General features: G+C 39.1%; 1 protein-coding gene across 1 annotated transcript in view; it reads right to left on the bottom strand.

Moving 5' to 3' along the window:
- LOC111183919 (olfactory receptor 10V1-like) overlaps positions 1-18,009 on the bottom strand; it is a 54,513-nt gene that overhangs the window by 27,257 nt on the left and 9,247 nt on the right. The gene's annotated exons all lie outside the window — the stretch shown is intronic.

Raw genomic sequence — 18,009 nt, forward strand, 5'->3', positions numbered from 1 at the left:
AGATATTAACTAGACTTGTTGTGATGATCATTTTACAATATATACAAATATTGAATCATTATGTCTTATACCTGAAACTAATATAATATGTCGATTATATCTCTATAATAAATAAAGAAAATTAAAAATAAAAGAAATGTGCATGATAGCAATGTGGACAGCAGATAACCAGCTAGGCTGTGTGTATGCATGTGTGTGTGTGTTAATTATAAATTACAAACTTGAATATTCTCCATGTGTTTGTCTTGTATGGGACAATTTTCTGATCTGGATTTTGCCAGTCCAATTAGACAGCCTACCTACCCAGGGGTATGGTACTAGATGGTCTTTGACTTTTGCAGTCGATGTACAACTTGTGGAGGCAACTTGGCCTGTACATAATCTGTTCCAACCACCATCCGGTGAGTGTTCACAAACTTCAGAACCTAAAAGAATTTAGACTTCCTAGACTCCCTAACAACTTAGGATGTTATTTAATTTCCACCACTCAGATGCAATCCCTCAAGACATGAATTAAAACTGAGTAACCTGGAGAAAGAAGTGCCCTGAGCATGAGGCTTCCATTTTTGCTGCTGGGAGTCTAGCAGATGAGATGTGGCTCTGGAGCCAAAAATTCCATCAGTGGGGACTCCTTGATTACCCCGACTCTTTCAGATAAATGTCATGTTTCCTCTGGGTGTCCAGTTCTGCGCTATAAAGTCTTTCCTAGAGTCCCAGCCTAGAGCCACCTTCTCCATCCCTTTCAATGATTTGGTAAGCACACATCTCGCTACATCCAATCTTTTCTGTTTAAAATACAGAGGATTGTTAAAACCTAAACAATATACCTCTACGCTTTCCTATTAGATATCTTGTAAAGATATGTATTTTTTATTGAGCTGTTTAGCCCAGCAACACGTCATCTAAAAAGGCTTTCCTGACCACGCTTCCCATGCCAGAACAAGTGACCACACTCTCTGTCATGCTCCCTCTGTACCTTGAGTATAACTCCATCACAGCATCTGTAACATTGTAGTGCTCATGTACACCCTGACCTCTTTGGAGAACGTAACTATTTCTAGTTAGCTTGGTGTCTAGAGATTTCAAAAGCATCAAATTAAGCCATTAATCATTAATTCACAGTCATTCTTTCAGGGCAAGCTCACCTCCACCGTAAAGCCTTACCTGACTCTTATTATCCCTCTGTTCTCAACTATGATAACATCACTTTCAAGGGACAGTCTCACATTGGACTTCATTATTAGAGAAACATTCCTGGCCTGTGTGTTTCATCTCCCAAGTCAGATGCTGACCTCACTGATTCCAGAGACCCTGCCTAATATATCATCAAATATCTCATAAATTTGCCACAATGAATGGGTGACACTCAAAAAAATAATCATCTGGAGAAGTACAGGTTAAATAACCTAACGGAAGAAACTGAACACACCAATCAAAGCACAGAAATACTCCCAAGACTAACAAAGACTATATAAAATACTGTCTTTGTTAGTTATCCACCACTGCTCTTCATTAAACATGTAGGAAGATGCACTATGCTCAGGGTCTAACATCCAACTCTTCTTTTGTGACTGTCTTTCAAGATTCCCAGCCTCTTTGTCATCCTTGCTTTCAGTGATCCCAGGATGGGGAAAGCCCCCAGCTGTGCACAGAAAGAGACTTTCTTTATCCTTAGTAGCTAGGTGCTTGTGGTTCAGTGGCAACCTTTCGATAGAGAAAGGCTGAGTCTCCTAGAAGTAACTTCCTAACAATGTACATTACCAACCTATTTACACATCTTCCAAGATGAAACTCCAGGCAATATCATGTTATTCACACTTCACGGGATGCTTGGGGATATTATTGTTTTTATTATTGAAAGAATGGAACTAGGGAAGGAAGGAAGGAAGTAATGGAGGAAGTGGGGCAGGGAGGAAGAAAATAAAGAGAGAAAGAAAGGTGGGAGAGAGGGAGGGAGGGAAGATGAAATAGAGCCCAGGTCAAAGGCACTTTCTCCACTACCTCTCTTTAGAGAAAGCATGAAGTATATTCTATTTATAATGTAATGTAATGAGTTAGTTCTGCTCCAGTTGCAATGATCCACTGAGTCTTGGTTACAACAATCAATAATTCCTTCCTTCATTCATTCAATGGGTATTTACTGAGTATCTACTATGTGTGGCAACCTGGAACATACTGGGAATGCAGCAGTGAACGAACAGAGAAGATCTTTGCTCTATTGAGTTTACAGTCTAATGGGAGAGACATAGAGTAAACAAAGTAGATAATTACATTTCAAGATGGAATCTCTGTATAGGGTTGCTCAGTTGAATTAAGGTGAAGGATTGCATAAGATGCTATTAAAAGGAGTTGGGTTTTTGAGCACAAGCCACCTGTTCTCCTTGCTTGGCCCTGCAATAAACCTTTCTCTGCTCAAAAAAACAAAGAAAAAGAAAAGATGCTATTAAGAAACAGGCCTGGGCTTCCCTGGTGGCACAGTGGTTGAGAGTTCGCCTGCCGATGCAGGGGACACGGGTTCGCGCCCCGGTCCAGGAAGATCCCACATGCCGCGGAGTGGCTGGGCCCGTGAGCCATGGCCGATGAGCCTGCGCGACCGGAGCCTGTGCTCCGCAACGGGCGAGGCCACAACAGTGAGAGGCCCGCATACCGCAAAAAAAAAAAAAAGGAAAAGCAACAGGCCTATATATGATGCTTCATTGTGAGTTCCGGGAGGAAGCAGTGGCTCTAAATTTTAATCAGGATCCCCTGGTATATAGAGAAGTAAGGAAACGAAAGATGCAATGAAAACAGTCTTTGCCTACTGTACATTTTTGTGTCAATTTGCTAATAAATTAAATTCTGGTGTTAAAACAACAGAAAAGATAATTCTAGACTGTGATAATTGCCATAAAGGCAATCAACATGGTAACACAATAGGAAATAAATGACAGGAACATCTATTTTAGATAAGAATGAGTATGTACACACTGTACTCAGTTTCCCCTATTGGTAACATGACTAAAGCACATTTGTCATAACTAATTAACCAATACTGACACATTCTTATGAACTGAAGTTCTTACTTTATTCAGATTACTTTATTTTTAACCTAATAGCCTTTTTCCATTCAAGGATTCCATCCAGGATACCACATAACATTCAGCTGTCATGTCTCTTTAGGTTCTTCCTGGCTGTGAGTTTCTTAGACTTTCCTTGTTTTTAATAACCTTGACAGTTTTGAGAAGTTCTGGTCAGGTATTTTGTAGAATGTCCTTCAAATTGAATTTGTCTGACAGTTAGACAAGGGGTTATGAGTTTTGGGTAGAAAGACATGGAGGTAAAGCACCATTCTCATCACATCATGTCAAGGGTACATACTGAAAACATGACTTCATTATTGCCGTTGACTTTGATCACCTGACAGAGGTAGTGTTTGTCAGGTTCTCTAGTGTAAACTTACCCTTTTTTCTCCCTTTCCAAATTGTATTTTTTGGAAGGAAGTCACCACTTAAGTTCACACTTAAGGAATAGGGAGTTATCCTCCCCCAAATAGAGAGGGAAGTATCTACTACTTGGAATTCTACTGTATGGGAGATTTGTCTATTCTCCCCCTTTAATTTTATTCAATTATGTATTTGTATCAGCAACTAATTATGAATATTTATTTTGTCCTTTAGGTCATAATCCATGTACTGCTTTATATTTTTACACTGTGAATATTTTTATTTATTACAGGTAAGAATAGGGGGAAGATAAAAGAAAGGAAGGAATGGAGAAATGGGGAATGGTAGGAAGCAAGAAAAGAGATGAATAATAATGAAGAGACTTCTTGGCTCTGTCTTTTGAGCATACGTCCATTTCAGAGAAGAGATGCAGGTCAAAAATTAGACTAAGTGTTCAGGCACTGAGTTCCTCCCCCTCTCTTCTGATTTCATCCCATATCCAACATCAGATATAGTATGAGATCTTGAGACCTAACTGTGGAAAAAGGCATGCTCCTCTCTTTAAGGATCTTATAGTCCAGAGTGGGTAACAAACATGATAACAAACCACCATGATTTGATGCAACAAAGGCTAAACTGAAACATGCATGAAGTACTGTGAGAGGCATGGTGGAGAGTGAATTACAGTCTGGGGTAACCAAGCAAGCCTTCACAGAAGATGTGGCATTGGAGCAGCTGAGGAAGGATGAGCTGGAGTTTTCTAGGAAAATAATTGGAGAAGCACACTCCAGAGAGAGAGATTGACATTTGGACTGCCGTGAGGAACTAATAGAATTGCTTATTTTACCATTAGGGGAAAAAGTATATTTATTTTCCCAAGGCCTCAAGATTACAAGGAATGAAATAATCAGGATACTAGGGCTTTGTAAGACATGAGAAAGAGGGAAAAGAATATAAACTGTACAGTCTTATAAATGAGTTGTGTCAGTGCATGAAACAAGAAAATATCTCTGAACTATTGGCCCCAATATTTGAGAACTGGCATACTTTATTTAGATGTGTGCTAAATCTTTGTTTCCAGTTGTCATCAGAGTTCTCTTTGTTAGAGTTAATTTAATACAAATTCAACTTTATTCTTGAGTCGGATAATTATGCCTTAAGGTGACACAGTGCCATCAGAGAATTATTATAACATGCCCACATATATATCCCTAAAGGTTCTAACTACATTTAATAAACCTCAGGGTAATGAATCCAGGGAGTGGATAATCACTGAACTGAAGCCCTGGTCTCCTGACAAATCTCTTCTTCCAATGTCAACCTTCAAAACTCCAGCTTCCATTTCTGGTTCTTGTCCAGGTTTTGAAACTAATTATTTCTTTTATTTACTTTTTTTTTTTTAACACCCATGGCCTTTGGTTATTCCCTTTACCAGCTTCATTCATTAAAATGAGTGAAAACAGGCAATGCTATGCTTTCAGATGACTCACCCCTGATCGTCAAAGTAGAGACTTTGCATGTGTACAGTACTTTTCCATAAGCAAGGTTCTTCCAAGAATATTATCATTTTTATCCTCTTAACAGAATCCCTATGAAACGGACATTATAATACACATTTGTCAAATTGAGAAATGGAGCATCAGGACACTTTAGGGATTAGTCCAAGGTCACCCAGCTAGTAAGAGACAGGAGTAGAATACCAACTTAAATGTTCTGATTAAGTCCAGCTCACAATGAAGGCAGCATACAAGTTCCCAAAATGATGTTTCAGTATATTGTGTGGTTCTAAATATGAAACTCGATGATCTACTCTGTCATCTACATTATGAAAACTTGGATTCCACATTTTAATTCGTCCATTTCCTCTCAACAGAATTGCGCAGATTTGCATGAATATCAGCCCAGCAGACAGTAAAAAAATTAAGCTAATTACTATAAGCAAATGCTGGCATTTTGCCATCAGTTGTCTGTCATAGATAGGGGACCCTTTAAGATCATCTAACCTCCTAATTTTTACAAAAAAAAAAAAAAGTGGAAAGGACTCTCAGAATGTTACAAGGCTAGTTAATGACAACACCAGACCTAGAACCCAAGCCAACCCGGTCATCAGCCCAGTACTCTTTCCAACTGATCACATGAAACAGAAGAACAAGACAATTCCCCACAGCCTGCTGTCTAAAACATGCTATCATGGTTATCAACCTTCAGATTCTAGCTCAGAAATTGGTCTCAGAAATAATAATAATATCTTACAATTGTATGGCAAGTTTCCATTTACAAAATGTTTTCACGTGCACTTGATCCTCAAGACCAAAATGTTCCTAGTTTGCTATTATATTATCCTCATTTGGCAAATGGGGAGTACACCTAGGTTCTGTTGAGTTTGAGTGATTTGCCCAAGGTCTTCTGATGGCAAGTATATGCTCTTTCTAGTTTTTTATGCTTCCTTTTCAGTAAACTAGTAATAGGAATATTAGGGAAGATTGCATATCCAAATAGGTAAGTTGCCTTGCCCAGGAATTTAAGTTTATGTCTAAATTTGAATTTGGCATCATTATTTTCATTATAAATATAATCCATAATTATTAAAGAAAGTGTTTAAGGGGATAAAAATTAAAAGTTCTTAATCACATTTATTCCCACTACTAAAGAAAAACTGTTATTAACATTTTGTTAAATTTCCATTTGATCTCTTGTTTAGCATGTTTTTAATGTACCTGTAGTCATACATTATCCTCTTTCACTCAAAGTTATATTCATTTCCTATGTCATTACAGACCTATTGTAGACATAGTTTTTGATAACTAAGATTCTATCATGTTCTTAAGAAATTATTTGTTCAAGGGATTATGGCTAATGCTTTTTAAAAAAAAATTACCTCTTAGAGATAGATCCTAAAGTATGTGGTACCTAGGAGTTAAAATAGCCCAACTAGGGGAGTGAATGGAAATATAGATGAAAGAAGGGAAGCCAGGAGTTGATGACTGCTGAAGCTGAGTGATGGGCACCCAGGGATTCATTGAACTCTTCTTGCCACTTGGGTATTTTGACATTACCCACAATAAAAAGTTTTTTTTAAAGAAAGCATCTCACCATGTTGCAGGGAAAAGTGGGGGCATCAGAGGATGGTAATGTCCCGGGTCTCAGGCGAGTCCTGGGACGGCCGCCAAGTGTGGATTCTTGGCTTTGCACAGGAAAGAATTCAAGAGTGAGCCATAGTAAAGTGAAAGCAGGTTTATTTAGAGAGATATAGATTCCATAGACAGAATGTGGTCCATCTCAGAATGTGAGAGCGGCCCTGGGAGAAACACACTCCCCATACGGGGTGTGGGCCATTTCAGAAGGCGAGAGGCCCCGAAATATGGTGTAGTTAGTTTTTATGGGCTAGGTAATTTTGTAGGCTAATGAGTAGAAGGAGATTATTCCAACTATTTTGGGGAAGGGGTGGAGATTTCCAGGAACTGAGTCACCACCTACTTTTTGGCCTTTTATGGTCGGCCTCAGAACTGTCTTGATGCTTGTGGGTGTGTCATTTAGCATATGCTGATGTATTACAATGAGCGTATAATGAGGCTCAAGGTCTAGTGGAAGTCGACTTGTCTGCCGTCTTGGACCTAGTTGGTTCTAAACAGTTTATGTTTGTCCTCAATGGCCATGTCATCCTTTTAAGGACTGTGCCCTACCCCCTTTCTGTCTCAAGCATGTGATTGTAAAAGTGTGTTGTAGATTTAGATTGTCGTTCTCAATTCATTACTCTCTCCCTCTGCCACATAACCTGGCTGTACCCTAGAGGAGGCAGAGTAAATTGGCAGGCTCCATCGACGTCGATCTTGGTCATGTGACTCTCTCTGACCAATGGAATGTTAGCACACATGATGGAGCACAGATTTCAGACATGCTTGCTTGATTTGACTAACCCCTTACCTTCCTGTATCACAATGAGGAAACCATGCCCCAGGAAGCACGACCCTTCAGTTTGGTCCCAAAACAAGACATGTGCAGAAGACCTAAACACAATCTGAAGCCTGAAGCCAAGTCTATCCAACCTTCGCTCCCAAAACAAGACATGTGCAGAAGACCTAAACACAATCTGAAGCCTGAAGCCAAGTCTATCCAACCTTCACCCTGAAGCAGAGCTGCCCAAGCTGGCACACAATCACCTGCACAATTTTTTTAAGTAGATAAATAAATTCATGCTTATAAGTCACTAGGCTTGGGATTGGTTTGCTATACAACATCTTTGCAGCAATCGCTGATTGACACAGAGTCAAACCATTCTCCCCAAACTAAACATTTTAGGTATTTCCAGTTTTTTAATAATACAAATAGTGTACATGTTTTCATACATAAAACTGCTCCCCTTTTTCTGATCATTAAGTTCAGATATGCTGTTATGATGCTGTTTATGTGGGTTGAGAAAGTTTTATTTGTGGCTATTTTTCTAAAAAGGAAAAATATGAAAAGAATTAGAATAAACTCATGCTTTGTTTCTTAATGTCAGAAAGACTGTAAATATAATTTTGTTTTCTTTCTTGACATTCAAAAAGATTCTTTCCTCTTTCTCATGGAACTTGATAAAACTAGCTCATCTGTAGTCTTTCTCAAGTTCTGTCTCTTTCTTCCCAAATTCCAAGAACAAAAAAAGTACAGAGGCCTGATTGTGTAGTAGTAGCATCCCATGTTGATGTGGGTGGGCTTCATTGCAAATAAAAGGGCCCTTTCGTTTGATTTTCTAGAGATTGATCGATCTTAATGGATATATGTCATATGTTCCGTTTACAAAAACTGGAACTGAATCAGTGAATCCCACCTAGATCCATTTTCCACCTGGAAAATTCAGAAATATGTGGCTAACTGCTAAATGGGCCAAAAGGTATTATAGTATCTATGGGCAACAGAGCCCAGTGTCCAATGTTGCAACAACTTGTGAATAATTCCTTGGAGAGAAACTCTGTGACCTCCTCTGAGTCATCACTCTGCTGAGAACTCTAATTGTTCTCATGAAAATTCCAACTATGTTTTGTTACTGTATCTAAAATAAGGAGGGAGTAGAGTAGGGAGAGGGGAAGGAGAAGAGAGAAGGGAAAGAGGAAGAGGAAGGGGAAGGAGATAAAGAGGAGTTGTTCCTGGAGGTCAGGGAAATTATATATATTCTTTCAATACTTAACGCAATAGTTGCTAGAGAAGAAGGAGAAGGAAGAAAATGAGGAGTGAAGATGGGGGTGGGGAGGGGGAGGAGATGAAGGAAAAAAAGGCAAAGTTGAAGAAGGAGCTGTTCCTGGAGGTTAGAGTTAGGGTTAGGGACCAAACTGTGCGTGTGCGTGTGCGTAATATCGAACACATAATTGCTAGACAAAAATGTTAAATCACAGAGGAGTCTGTCTGGCTTCTCGCTCTTCCAATTAATAATATGCAGCTGGAACCAAGTTGGTTCCTCTGCAATGCTACTTTACAACGGCGATCCTCAAAGCGCAGTTCCCAAGGCCAGGAGCATCCACATCACCTGGAAACCTGTTACAAAGGCAAATTCTCAGGCCCTACCTCAGACCTACTTAATCAGAAACTGGAGAAGGTGGGGTCCAGCAACCTGAGTTTTAACAAGCCTTCCATGTGATTCTGATACCTAATAAAGTTTAAGATCCACTGCTCTAGAAAGTAGCCCAGCTGGGACATGATCAACATTCACAGCTATCCCCCAATTTTTACCATCCATTCTCCATCCTCATTCTCTTCCAGGAGACTAGGGTTGGCATGGTTACTGTCACCAAGCCTCAGTAATTTCTCTGGTTATTAGAGTCAAAGTGTGGGGAATTCTCTTACCACCACTACCCCTTTACATTGTGGTTTCAGTGTCAGTTCCATCTTCAGCAACAAGTGATATTTCAAAACAAAAATGTGATATTCAGATACGCTCCACATGTGTTCCACACAGTGGCCAATCTGGCACCTGAAAAGCGATTTACCTGTTAGTTCAGTTCTCAAAGTCTTTAGTATGCTGTTTGGAATCATTTCCACTAGTATGTGGCTCAGGGGTGAGCCCAGGAGTTCATAAACAACCTTATCAGGTCATTTTCCTAAGTTCCTCCCTCTCCAAAATCTCCTTGGTATTTCCCAGTTCCCTAAGGTTCTCCTATTTGGGTCAGAAAGCTGAGGCTTTATTTACCCTACGCTGAAGGGAGTTCCCCTCGACAGCACCCAAGTCTGAGTCCAAGCAGCAGGAAGACGGGAGAGAAGAAATCGACAGGGGTTCACCTACCTTCTAGGACAACAGGTCCTTTGATTGGAGAAGAAAGTACCCTCCCTTGGAGTTCTAGGTGCCTTTGGTTCCCGCTGCTGCCATTGTCACCACCAGCAGGTCCCTTCTCACTCTTCAAGTCTGCACCAGATGGCTTCTCTTGGAGCCCTGCCTATCCTTGTCAAAACCCACTTCTGGGTTTCAGGCTGCCTTGAGTCCAGGCCAAGGAATACTGGAGAGGGAACAAAGTGCGATAAACCAGCCACCAGTTGAGTAGTACTTTTTTTTTTTTTTTTTTGCGGTACGTGGGCCTCTCACAGTTGTGGCCTCTCCCGTTGCGGAGCACAGGCTCCGGACGCGCAAGCTCAGCGGCTATGGTTCACGGGCCTAGCCGCTCCGAGGCATGTGGGATCTTCCCGGCCCGGGGCACGAACACGCGTCCCCTGCAGCGGCAAGCGGACTCTCAACCACTGCGCCACCCGGGAAGCCCAAGTTAGGTAGTACTTAATTCTGGTCTTCTTCCCCAAACTGCCTGCGACTGTTTGCTTTTCAGAGTCTCCAAATGGCTGCTCCTTGCTTTTTGTCCAAGTTTTATAGCCGCATTCGGTGGGAGGGACGGGGTAGATGATGCTTACTTTATTTTGCCCAGAACCAGAACCAATCTAGATATTCCTTTTTTATTGAACTAAAAGCTATCTCTCCATAATTTCTTATTTTTAGTTTTTGTTTTACATCCCGGGGTCTCACAAAATAAAGCTTACTTTCCCCCCACTCAAATCCCTATATCTTCAAGTTTCGTCTTCTCAAAGCTAAAATTAAAAGTGTAATGGTTTTATAAAACTTAGATTTCTCATTTTAGGGTAAATAAAGTCGAACCACAGATGGACTTGGTAGGTACAACTTGTGGGGTATCCAACTTCATTTGCTTTTTTGATCTCCATTCGAAATTGAAAAGTAGACATTGCACAAAGTTTCTTTTCTATCATAAGATATATCAGGATTGGCAGAACTCCTGCATCTGGAGACAACCTTTGTCCCCCACCACCCGGCCACTGCAAATCTGCTCCTTATCTTGGTTTCAAGATGAACCCCAAGAACATCCACTGTGGTCTCAGTCTTACTCCACATAAGTTCTGCAGCAGCTCTGGTCTCTGGTTCCTGGTCTTCTGGAGAAAAAGATAGTTTGCCTTCTTTATGGATTTTGGCAACTCTCTATTGACCTTATATTGACTTTTCTCTCTATTGAAAGCTTCAATGGCTCTGAGCTCGAGAAAATCCAGTTCAGAACCCTGATTTGTTCAATTTGCCTGAAACATATGTACTAACCGGTTTCTTTTTTTTAAGTCGTTCTAATTTTTACAGTAATTTGACATTTTCATCTTTGGCACTTCTACAGCATCTACACATAACCTGCCTAGGTTTTCTCTTGTTTATTATGCTTTCATTAAATGATACCATTTTCCCATGAAGTTTACTTCTGTTAAAATCTCTCCTCTCACTAAGAGCAGTCCCCAATTTTTTCTGTTTCAAAGTTCTGCTCCTTTGGGGGACACTTCCTCTAGGTTCCTGTTTATCTCCACTTCTCAGGTCAGTTGCCTGCTTAAACGCTCATATATCATCTAGCACAAAGAAGATACTCAAAACGAATACTTGTGGAACAAAAATCCACTGTGAGTCTCATGAATGATCAAGGCTTTCCAGTCTAAAGTAGTTCTTCCCATATCATTAGACCTTCTTTGATGTCTCATTATTTATATGCCCATGAAGATTGATTTAAATTAAGTCAAAAATATCCATTAACTACATATGTAGAATTTAAAAAAAAAAGCTCACCATTGTGTTTGATTTTAGTCAGACATGTAGTCAAATAATTTTTAAGTACATAATATTATCTATAATATGAGACAGAATGCCATAAGGAAGGTTTATATAAGTTTAAAGAAAAGCCTGCTCCTGATTATGCTATTAGGAAAGACTTTATGGAGAAAATGGAACAGGATAGAAAGCCCAGGGATAAACCCACACACATATGGTCACCTTATCTTTGATAAACGAGGCAGGAATGTACAGTGGAGAAAGGACAGCCTCTTCAATAAGTGGTGCTGGGAAAACTGGACAGCTACATGTAAAAGTATGGGATTAGAACACTCCCTAACACCATACACAAAAATAAGCTCAAAATGGATTAAAGACCTAAATGTGAGACCAGACAGTATAAAACTCCTAGAGGAAAACATAGGGAGAACTCTCTCTGACATAAATCGCAGTAATATCTTTTCTGATCCATCTCTCAGAATAATGGAAATAAAAACAAAAATGAATAAACGGGACCTAATTAAACTCAAAAGCTTTTGCACAGCAAAGGAAAGCATAAAAAACAAAACGAAAAGACAGCTCACAGATTGGGAGAAAATATTTGCAAATGATGTGAATGACAAGGGATTAGTCTCCAAAATTTACAAACGGCTCGTGAGGCTTAATATCATCGAAACAAACAACCGAATCAAAAAATGGGCAGAAGACCTAAACAGACATTTAACCAAAGAAGACATGCAGATGGCCAAGAGGTACATGAAAAGATGTTCAACATCACTAATTATTAGAGAAATGCAAATCAAAACTACAATGAGATATCACCTCACACCAGTCAAAATGGCTATCATCAAAAAATCCACAAACAATAAATGCTGGAGAGGGTGTGGAGAGAAGGGAACCCTCCTACACTGTTGGTGGGAATGTAAACTGGTACAGCCACTATGGAGAACAGTCTGGAGGTTCCTTAAAAAACTAAAAATAGAGCTACCCTATGACCCTGCAATCCCACTTCTGAGCATATATCCGGAGAAAAACATGGTCTGAAAGGATACATGCAACCCAATGTTCATTGCAGCACTGTTTACAATGGCCAAAACGTGGAAGCAACCTTAATGTCCATCAATAGAGGAATGGATAAAGAAGATGTGGTATATATGTACAATGGACTATTACTCAGCCATTAAAAGGAATGAAATAATGTCATTTGCAGCAACATGGATGGACCTAGAGATTGTCATACTGTGGAAAGTAAGTCAGACAGAGAAAGAGAAATATTGTATGATATCCCTTATATGCAGAAGCTAAAAAGAAATGATAAAAATGAACTTATTTACAAAACAGAAACAGGCTCACAGACTTAGAGAACGAACTTACGGTTACCAGGGGGTAAGGGTGGGGGGAAGGGATAGTTAGGGAGTTTAGGGTTGACATGTACACACTGTTGTATTTTAAATGGATAACCAACAAGGACCTACTCTATAGCACAAGGAACTCTGCTCAATGTTATGTGGCAGCCTGGATGGGAGGGGAGTTTGGGGGAGAATGGTTACATGTATATGTATGGCTGAGTTGCTTTGCTGTGCACCTGAAACTTTCACAACATTGTTAATTGGCTATATTCCAATATAAAATAAAAAGTTAAAAAAAAATAAAGTTCCCCAAATGAGTTCATTGTGCAGCAAAAAAAAGAAAGAAAGAAAGAAAGAAAGAAATAGCTTCTGGGGAAGAAAAACTACAATCCTGCAGCCTGTGGAACAAAAACCAAATTCACAGAAAGATACACAGGATGAAAAGGCAGACAGCTATGTACCAGATGAAAGAACAAGATAAAACCCCAGAAAAACAGCTAAATGAAGTGGAGATAGGCAACCTTCCAGAAACAGAATTCAGAATACTGATAGTGAAGATGATCCAGGACCTCAGAAAAAGAATGGAGGCAAAGATCGAGATGATGCAAGAAATGTTGAACAAAGACCTAGAAGAATTAAAGAACAAACAGAGATGAACAATACAATAACTGAAATGAAAACTATACTAGAAGGAATCAATAGCAGAATAACTGACACAGAAGAATGGATAAGTGACCTGGAAGACAGAATGGTGGAATTCACTGCTGTGGAACAGAATAAAGAAAAAATGAATGAAAAGAAATGAAGACAGCCTAAGAGACCTCTGGGACAACATTAAATGCAACAACATTCGCATTATAGGGGTCCCAGAAGAAGAAGAGAGAGAGAAAGGACCAGAGGAAATATTTGAAGAGATTATAGCCGAAAACTTCCCTAACATGGGAAAGGAAATAGCCACCCAAGTCCAGGAAGTGCAGTGAGTCCCATACAGGTTAAACCCAAGGAGAAACATGCTGAGACACATAGTAATCAAATTGGCAAAAATTAAAGACAAAGAAAAATTATTGAAAGCAGCAAGGGAAAAATGACAAATAACATACAAGGGAACTCCCATAAGGTTAACAGCTGACTTCTCAGCAGACACTCTACAGGTCAGAAGGGTGTGGCATGATATACTTAAAGTGATGAAAGGGAAGAGCCTACAGCCAAGATTACTCTACCTGGCAAGGATCTCATTCAGATTCGAAGGAGAAATCAAAAGCTTTACAGACAAGCAAAAGCTAAGAGAATTCAGCACCACCAAACCAGCTCTACAACAAATGCTAAAGGAACTTCTCTAAGTGGGAAAAACAAGAGAAGAAAAGGACCTACAAAAACAAACCCAAAACAATTAGGAAAATGGTCATAGGAACATACATATCGATAATTACCTTAAACGTGAATGGATTAAATGCTCCAACCAAGAGACACAGGCTCGCTGAATGGATACCAAAAAAAAGACCCATATATATACTGTCTACAGGAGACCCACTTCAGACCTAGGGACACATACAGACTGAAAGTGAGGGCATGGAGAAAGATATTCCATGCAAATGGAAATCAAAAGAAAGCTGGAGTAGCAAAACTCATATCAGATAAAATAGACTTTAAAATAAAGAATGTTACAAGAGGGAGCTTCCCTGGTGGCGCAGTGGTTGAGAGTCTGCCTGCCGATGCAGGGGACATGGGTTCATGCCCTGGTCCGGGAAGATCCCACATGCTGTGGAGCGGCTGGGCCCGTGAGCCATGGCCGCTGAGCCTGTGTGTTTGGAGCCTGTGCTCCGCAACGGGAGAGTTACAAGAGACAAGGAAGGACACTACATAATGATCAAGGGATCAATCGAAGAAGATATAACAATTATAAATATATATACCCCCAACATAGGAGTACCTCAATACATAAGGCAACTGCTAACAGCCAAAAAAGAGGAAATCAACAGTAACACAATAATAGTGGGGGACTTTAACACCTCAATTACACCAATGGACAGATCATCCAAAATGAAAATAAATAAGGAAACAGAAGCTTTAAATGACACAATAGACCAGATAGATTTCATTGATATTTATAGGACATTCCATCCAAAAATAGCAGATTATACTTTCTTCTCAAGTGCGCACGGAACATTCTCCAGGATAGATCACATCTTGGGTCACAAATCAAGCCTCAGTAAATTTAAGAAAATTGACATCATATAAAAAATATCTTCTGACCACAGCGCTATGAGATTAGAAATGAATTACAGGGAAAAAAACGTAAAAAACACAAACACATGGAGGCTAAACAATACGTTACTAAATAACTAAGAGATCACTGAAGAAATCAAAGCGGAAATCAAAAAATACCTAGAGACAAATGACAATGAAAACACGATGATCCAAAACCTATGGGATGCAGCAAAAGCAGTTCTAAGAGGGAAGCTTATAGCTATACAAGCCTACTTCAAGAAACAAGGAAAATCTCAAATAAACAATGTAACCTTATGCCCGAAGGAACTAGAGAAAGAAGAATAAACGAAACCCAAAGTTAGCAGAAGGAAATAAATCATAAAGATCAGAGCAGAAATAAATGAAATAGAAACAAAGAAAACAATAGCAAAGATCAATAAAACCAAAAGATGGTTCTTTGAGAAGATAACCAAAATTGATAAACCATTAGCCAGACTCATCAAGCAAAAGAGGGAGAGGACTCAAATCAATAAAATTACAAATGAAAAAGGAGACGTTACAACAGACACCACAGAAATACAAAGCATCCTAAGAGACTACTACAAGCAAACACTATGCCAATAAAATGGACAACCTGGAAGAAATGGACAAATTCTTAGAAAGGTATAACCTACCAAGACTGAACCAAGAAGAAATAGAAAATATGAACAGACCAATCACAAGTAATGAAATTGAAACTGTGACTTAAAATATTGCAACAAACAAACGTCCAGGACCAGATGGCTTCACAGGTGAATTCTATCAAACATTTAGAGAAGAGCTAACACCCATCCTTCTCAAACGCTTACAAAAAATTGCAGAGGAAGGAACACTCCCAAACTCATTCTATGAGGCCACCGTCACCCTGATACCAAAACCAGACAAAGATACTACAAAAAAAGAAAATTACAGACCAATATCACTCATGAATAGAGATGCAAAAATCCTCAACAAAATACTAGCAAACAGAATCCAACAACACATTAAAAGGATCATACACCATGATCAAGTGCGATTTATCCCAGGGATACAAGGATTCTTCAATATACACAAATCAATCAATGTGACACACCATATTAACAAATTGAAGAAGAAAAACCATATGATCATCTCAATAGATGCAGAAAAAGCTTTTGACAAAATTCAACACCCATTTATGATAAAAACTCTTCAGAAAGTGGGCATAGAGAGAACCTACCTCAACATAATAAGGGCCATATACAACAGACTCACAGCAAACATCATTCTCAATGGTGAAAAACTGAAACCATTTCCACTAAGGTCAGGAACAAGACAAGGATGTCCACTCTCACCACTATTATTCAACATAGTTTTGGAACTCCTAGCCACGACAATCAGAGAAGGAAAAGAAATAAAAGGAATACAAATTAGAAAAGAAGAAGTAAAACTGTCACTGTTTAGAGATGACATGATACTATACATAGAGAATCCTAAAAATGCCACCAGAAAACTACTAGAGCTAATCAGTGAATTTGGTAAAGTTGCAGGATACAAAATTAATGCACAGAAATCTCTTGCATTCCTATACACTAATGATGAAAATTCTGAAAGAGAAATTAAGGAAACACTCGCATTTACCATTGCAACACAAAGAATAAAATACCGAGGAATAAACCTACCTAGGGAGACAAAAGACCTGTATGCAGAAAACGATAAGACACTGATGAAAGAAATTAAAGATGATACCAACAGATGGAGAGATATACCATATCCTTGGATTGGAAGAATCAATATTGTGAAAATGACTATACTACCCAAAGCAATATACAGATTCAGTGCAATCCCTATCAAATTACCAATGGCATTTTTTATGGAACTAGAACAAAAAAATCTTAAAATTTGTATGGAGACACAAAAGACCCCGAATTGCCAAAGCAGTCTTGAGGGGAAAAAAACGGAGCTGGAGGAATCAGATTCCCTGACTTCAGACTATACTACAGAGCTACAGTAATCAAGATAATATGGTACTGGCACAAAAACAGAAACATAGATCAATGGAAAAAGATAGAAAGCCCAGAGATAAACCCATGCACCTATGGTCAACTAATCTATGACAAAGGAGGCAAGGATATACAATGGAGAAAAGACAGTCTCTTCAATAAGTGGTGCTGGGAAAACTGGACAGCTACATGTAAAAGAATGAAATTAGAACACTCCCTAACACCAAACACAAAAATAAACTCAAAATGGATTAGACACCTAAATGTAAGACCAGACACTATAAAACTCTTAGAGAAAAACATAGGCAGAAAACTCTTTAACATAAATCACACCAAGATCTTTATTGATCCACCTCTTAGAGTAATGGAAATAAAAACAAAAGTAAACAAATGGGACCTAATGAAACTTCAAAGCTTTTGCATAGCAAAGGAAACCATAAACAAGACCAAAAGACAACCCTCAGAATGGGAGAAAATATTTGCAAACAAATCAATGGACAAAGGATTAATCTCCAAAATATATAAACAGCTCATGCAGCTCAATATTAAAGAAACAAACAATGCAATCCAAAAATGGGCAGAAGACCTAAATAGACATTTCTCCAAAGAAGAAATACAGATGGCCAAGAAGCACATGAAAAGCTGCTCAACATCACTAATCACTAGAGAAATGCAAATCAAAACTACAATGAGGTACCACCTCACACCAGTTAGAATGGGCATCATCAGAAAACCTACAAACAACAAATGCTGGAGAGGGTGTGGAGAAAAGGGAACCCTCTTGCACCGTTGGTGGGAATGTAAATTGATACAGCCACTGTGGAGAACAGTATGGAGGTTCCCTAAAAAACTAAAAATAGAATTACCATATGATCCAGCAATCCCACTCCTGGGCATATACCCAGAGAAAACCATAATTCAAAAAGACACATGCACCCCAATGTTCATTGCAGCACTATTTACAATAGTCAGGTCATGGA

The sequence above is a fragment of the Delphinapterus leucas genome, chromosome 7 (assembly GCF_059928025.1).
Source record: "Delphinapterus leucas isolate spDelLeu-1000000601 "Yukka" chromosome 7, BTC_Dleu_Yukka2, whole genome shotgun sequence".
Taxonomy (NCBI): domain Eukaryota; kingdom Metazoa; phylum Chordata; class Mammalia; order Artiodactyla; family Monodontidae; genus Delphinapterus; species Delphinapterus leucas.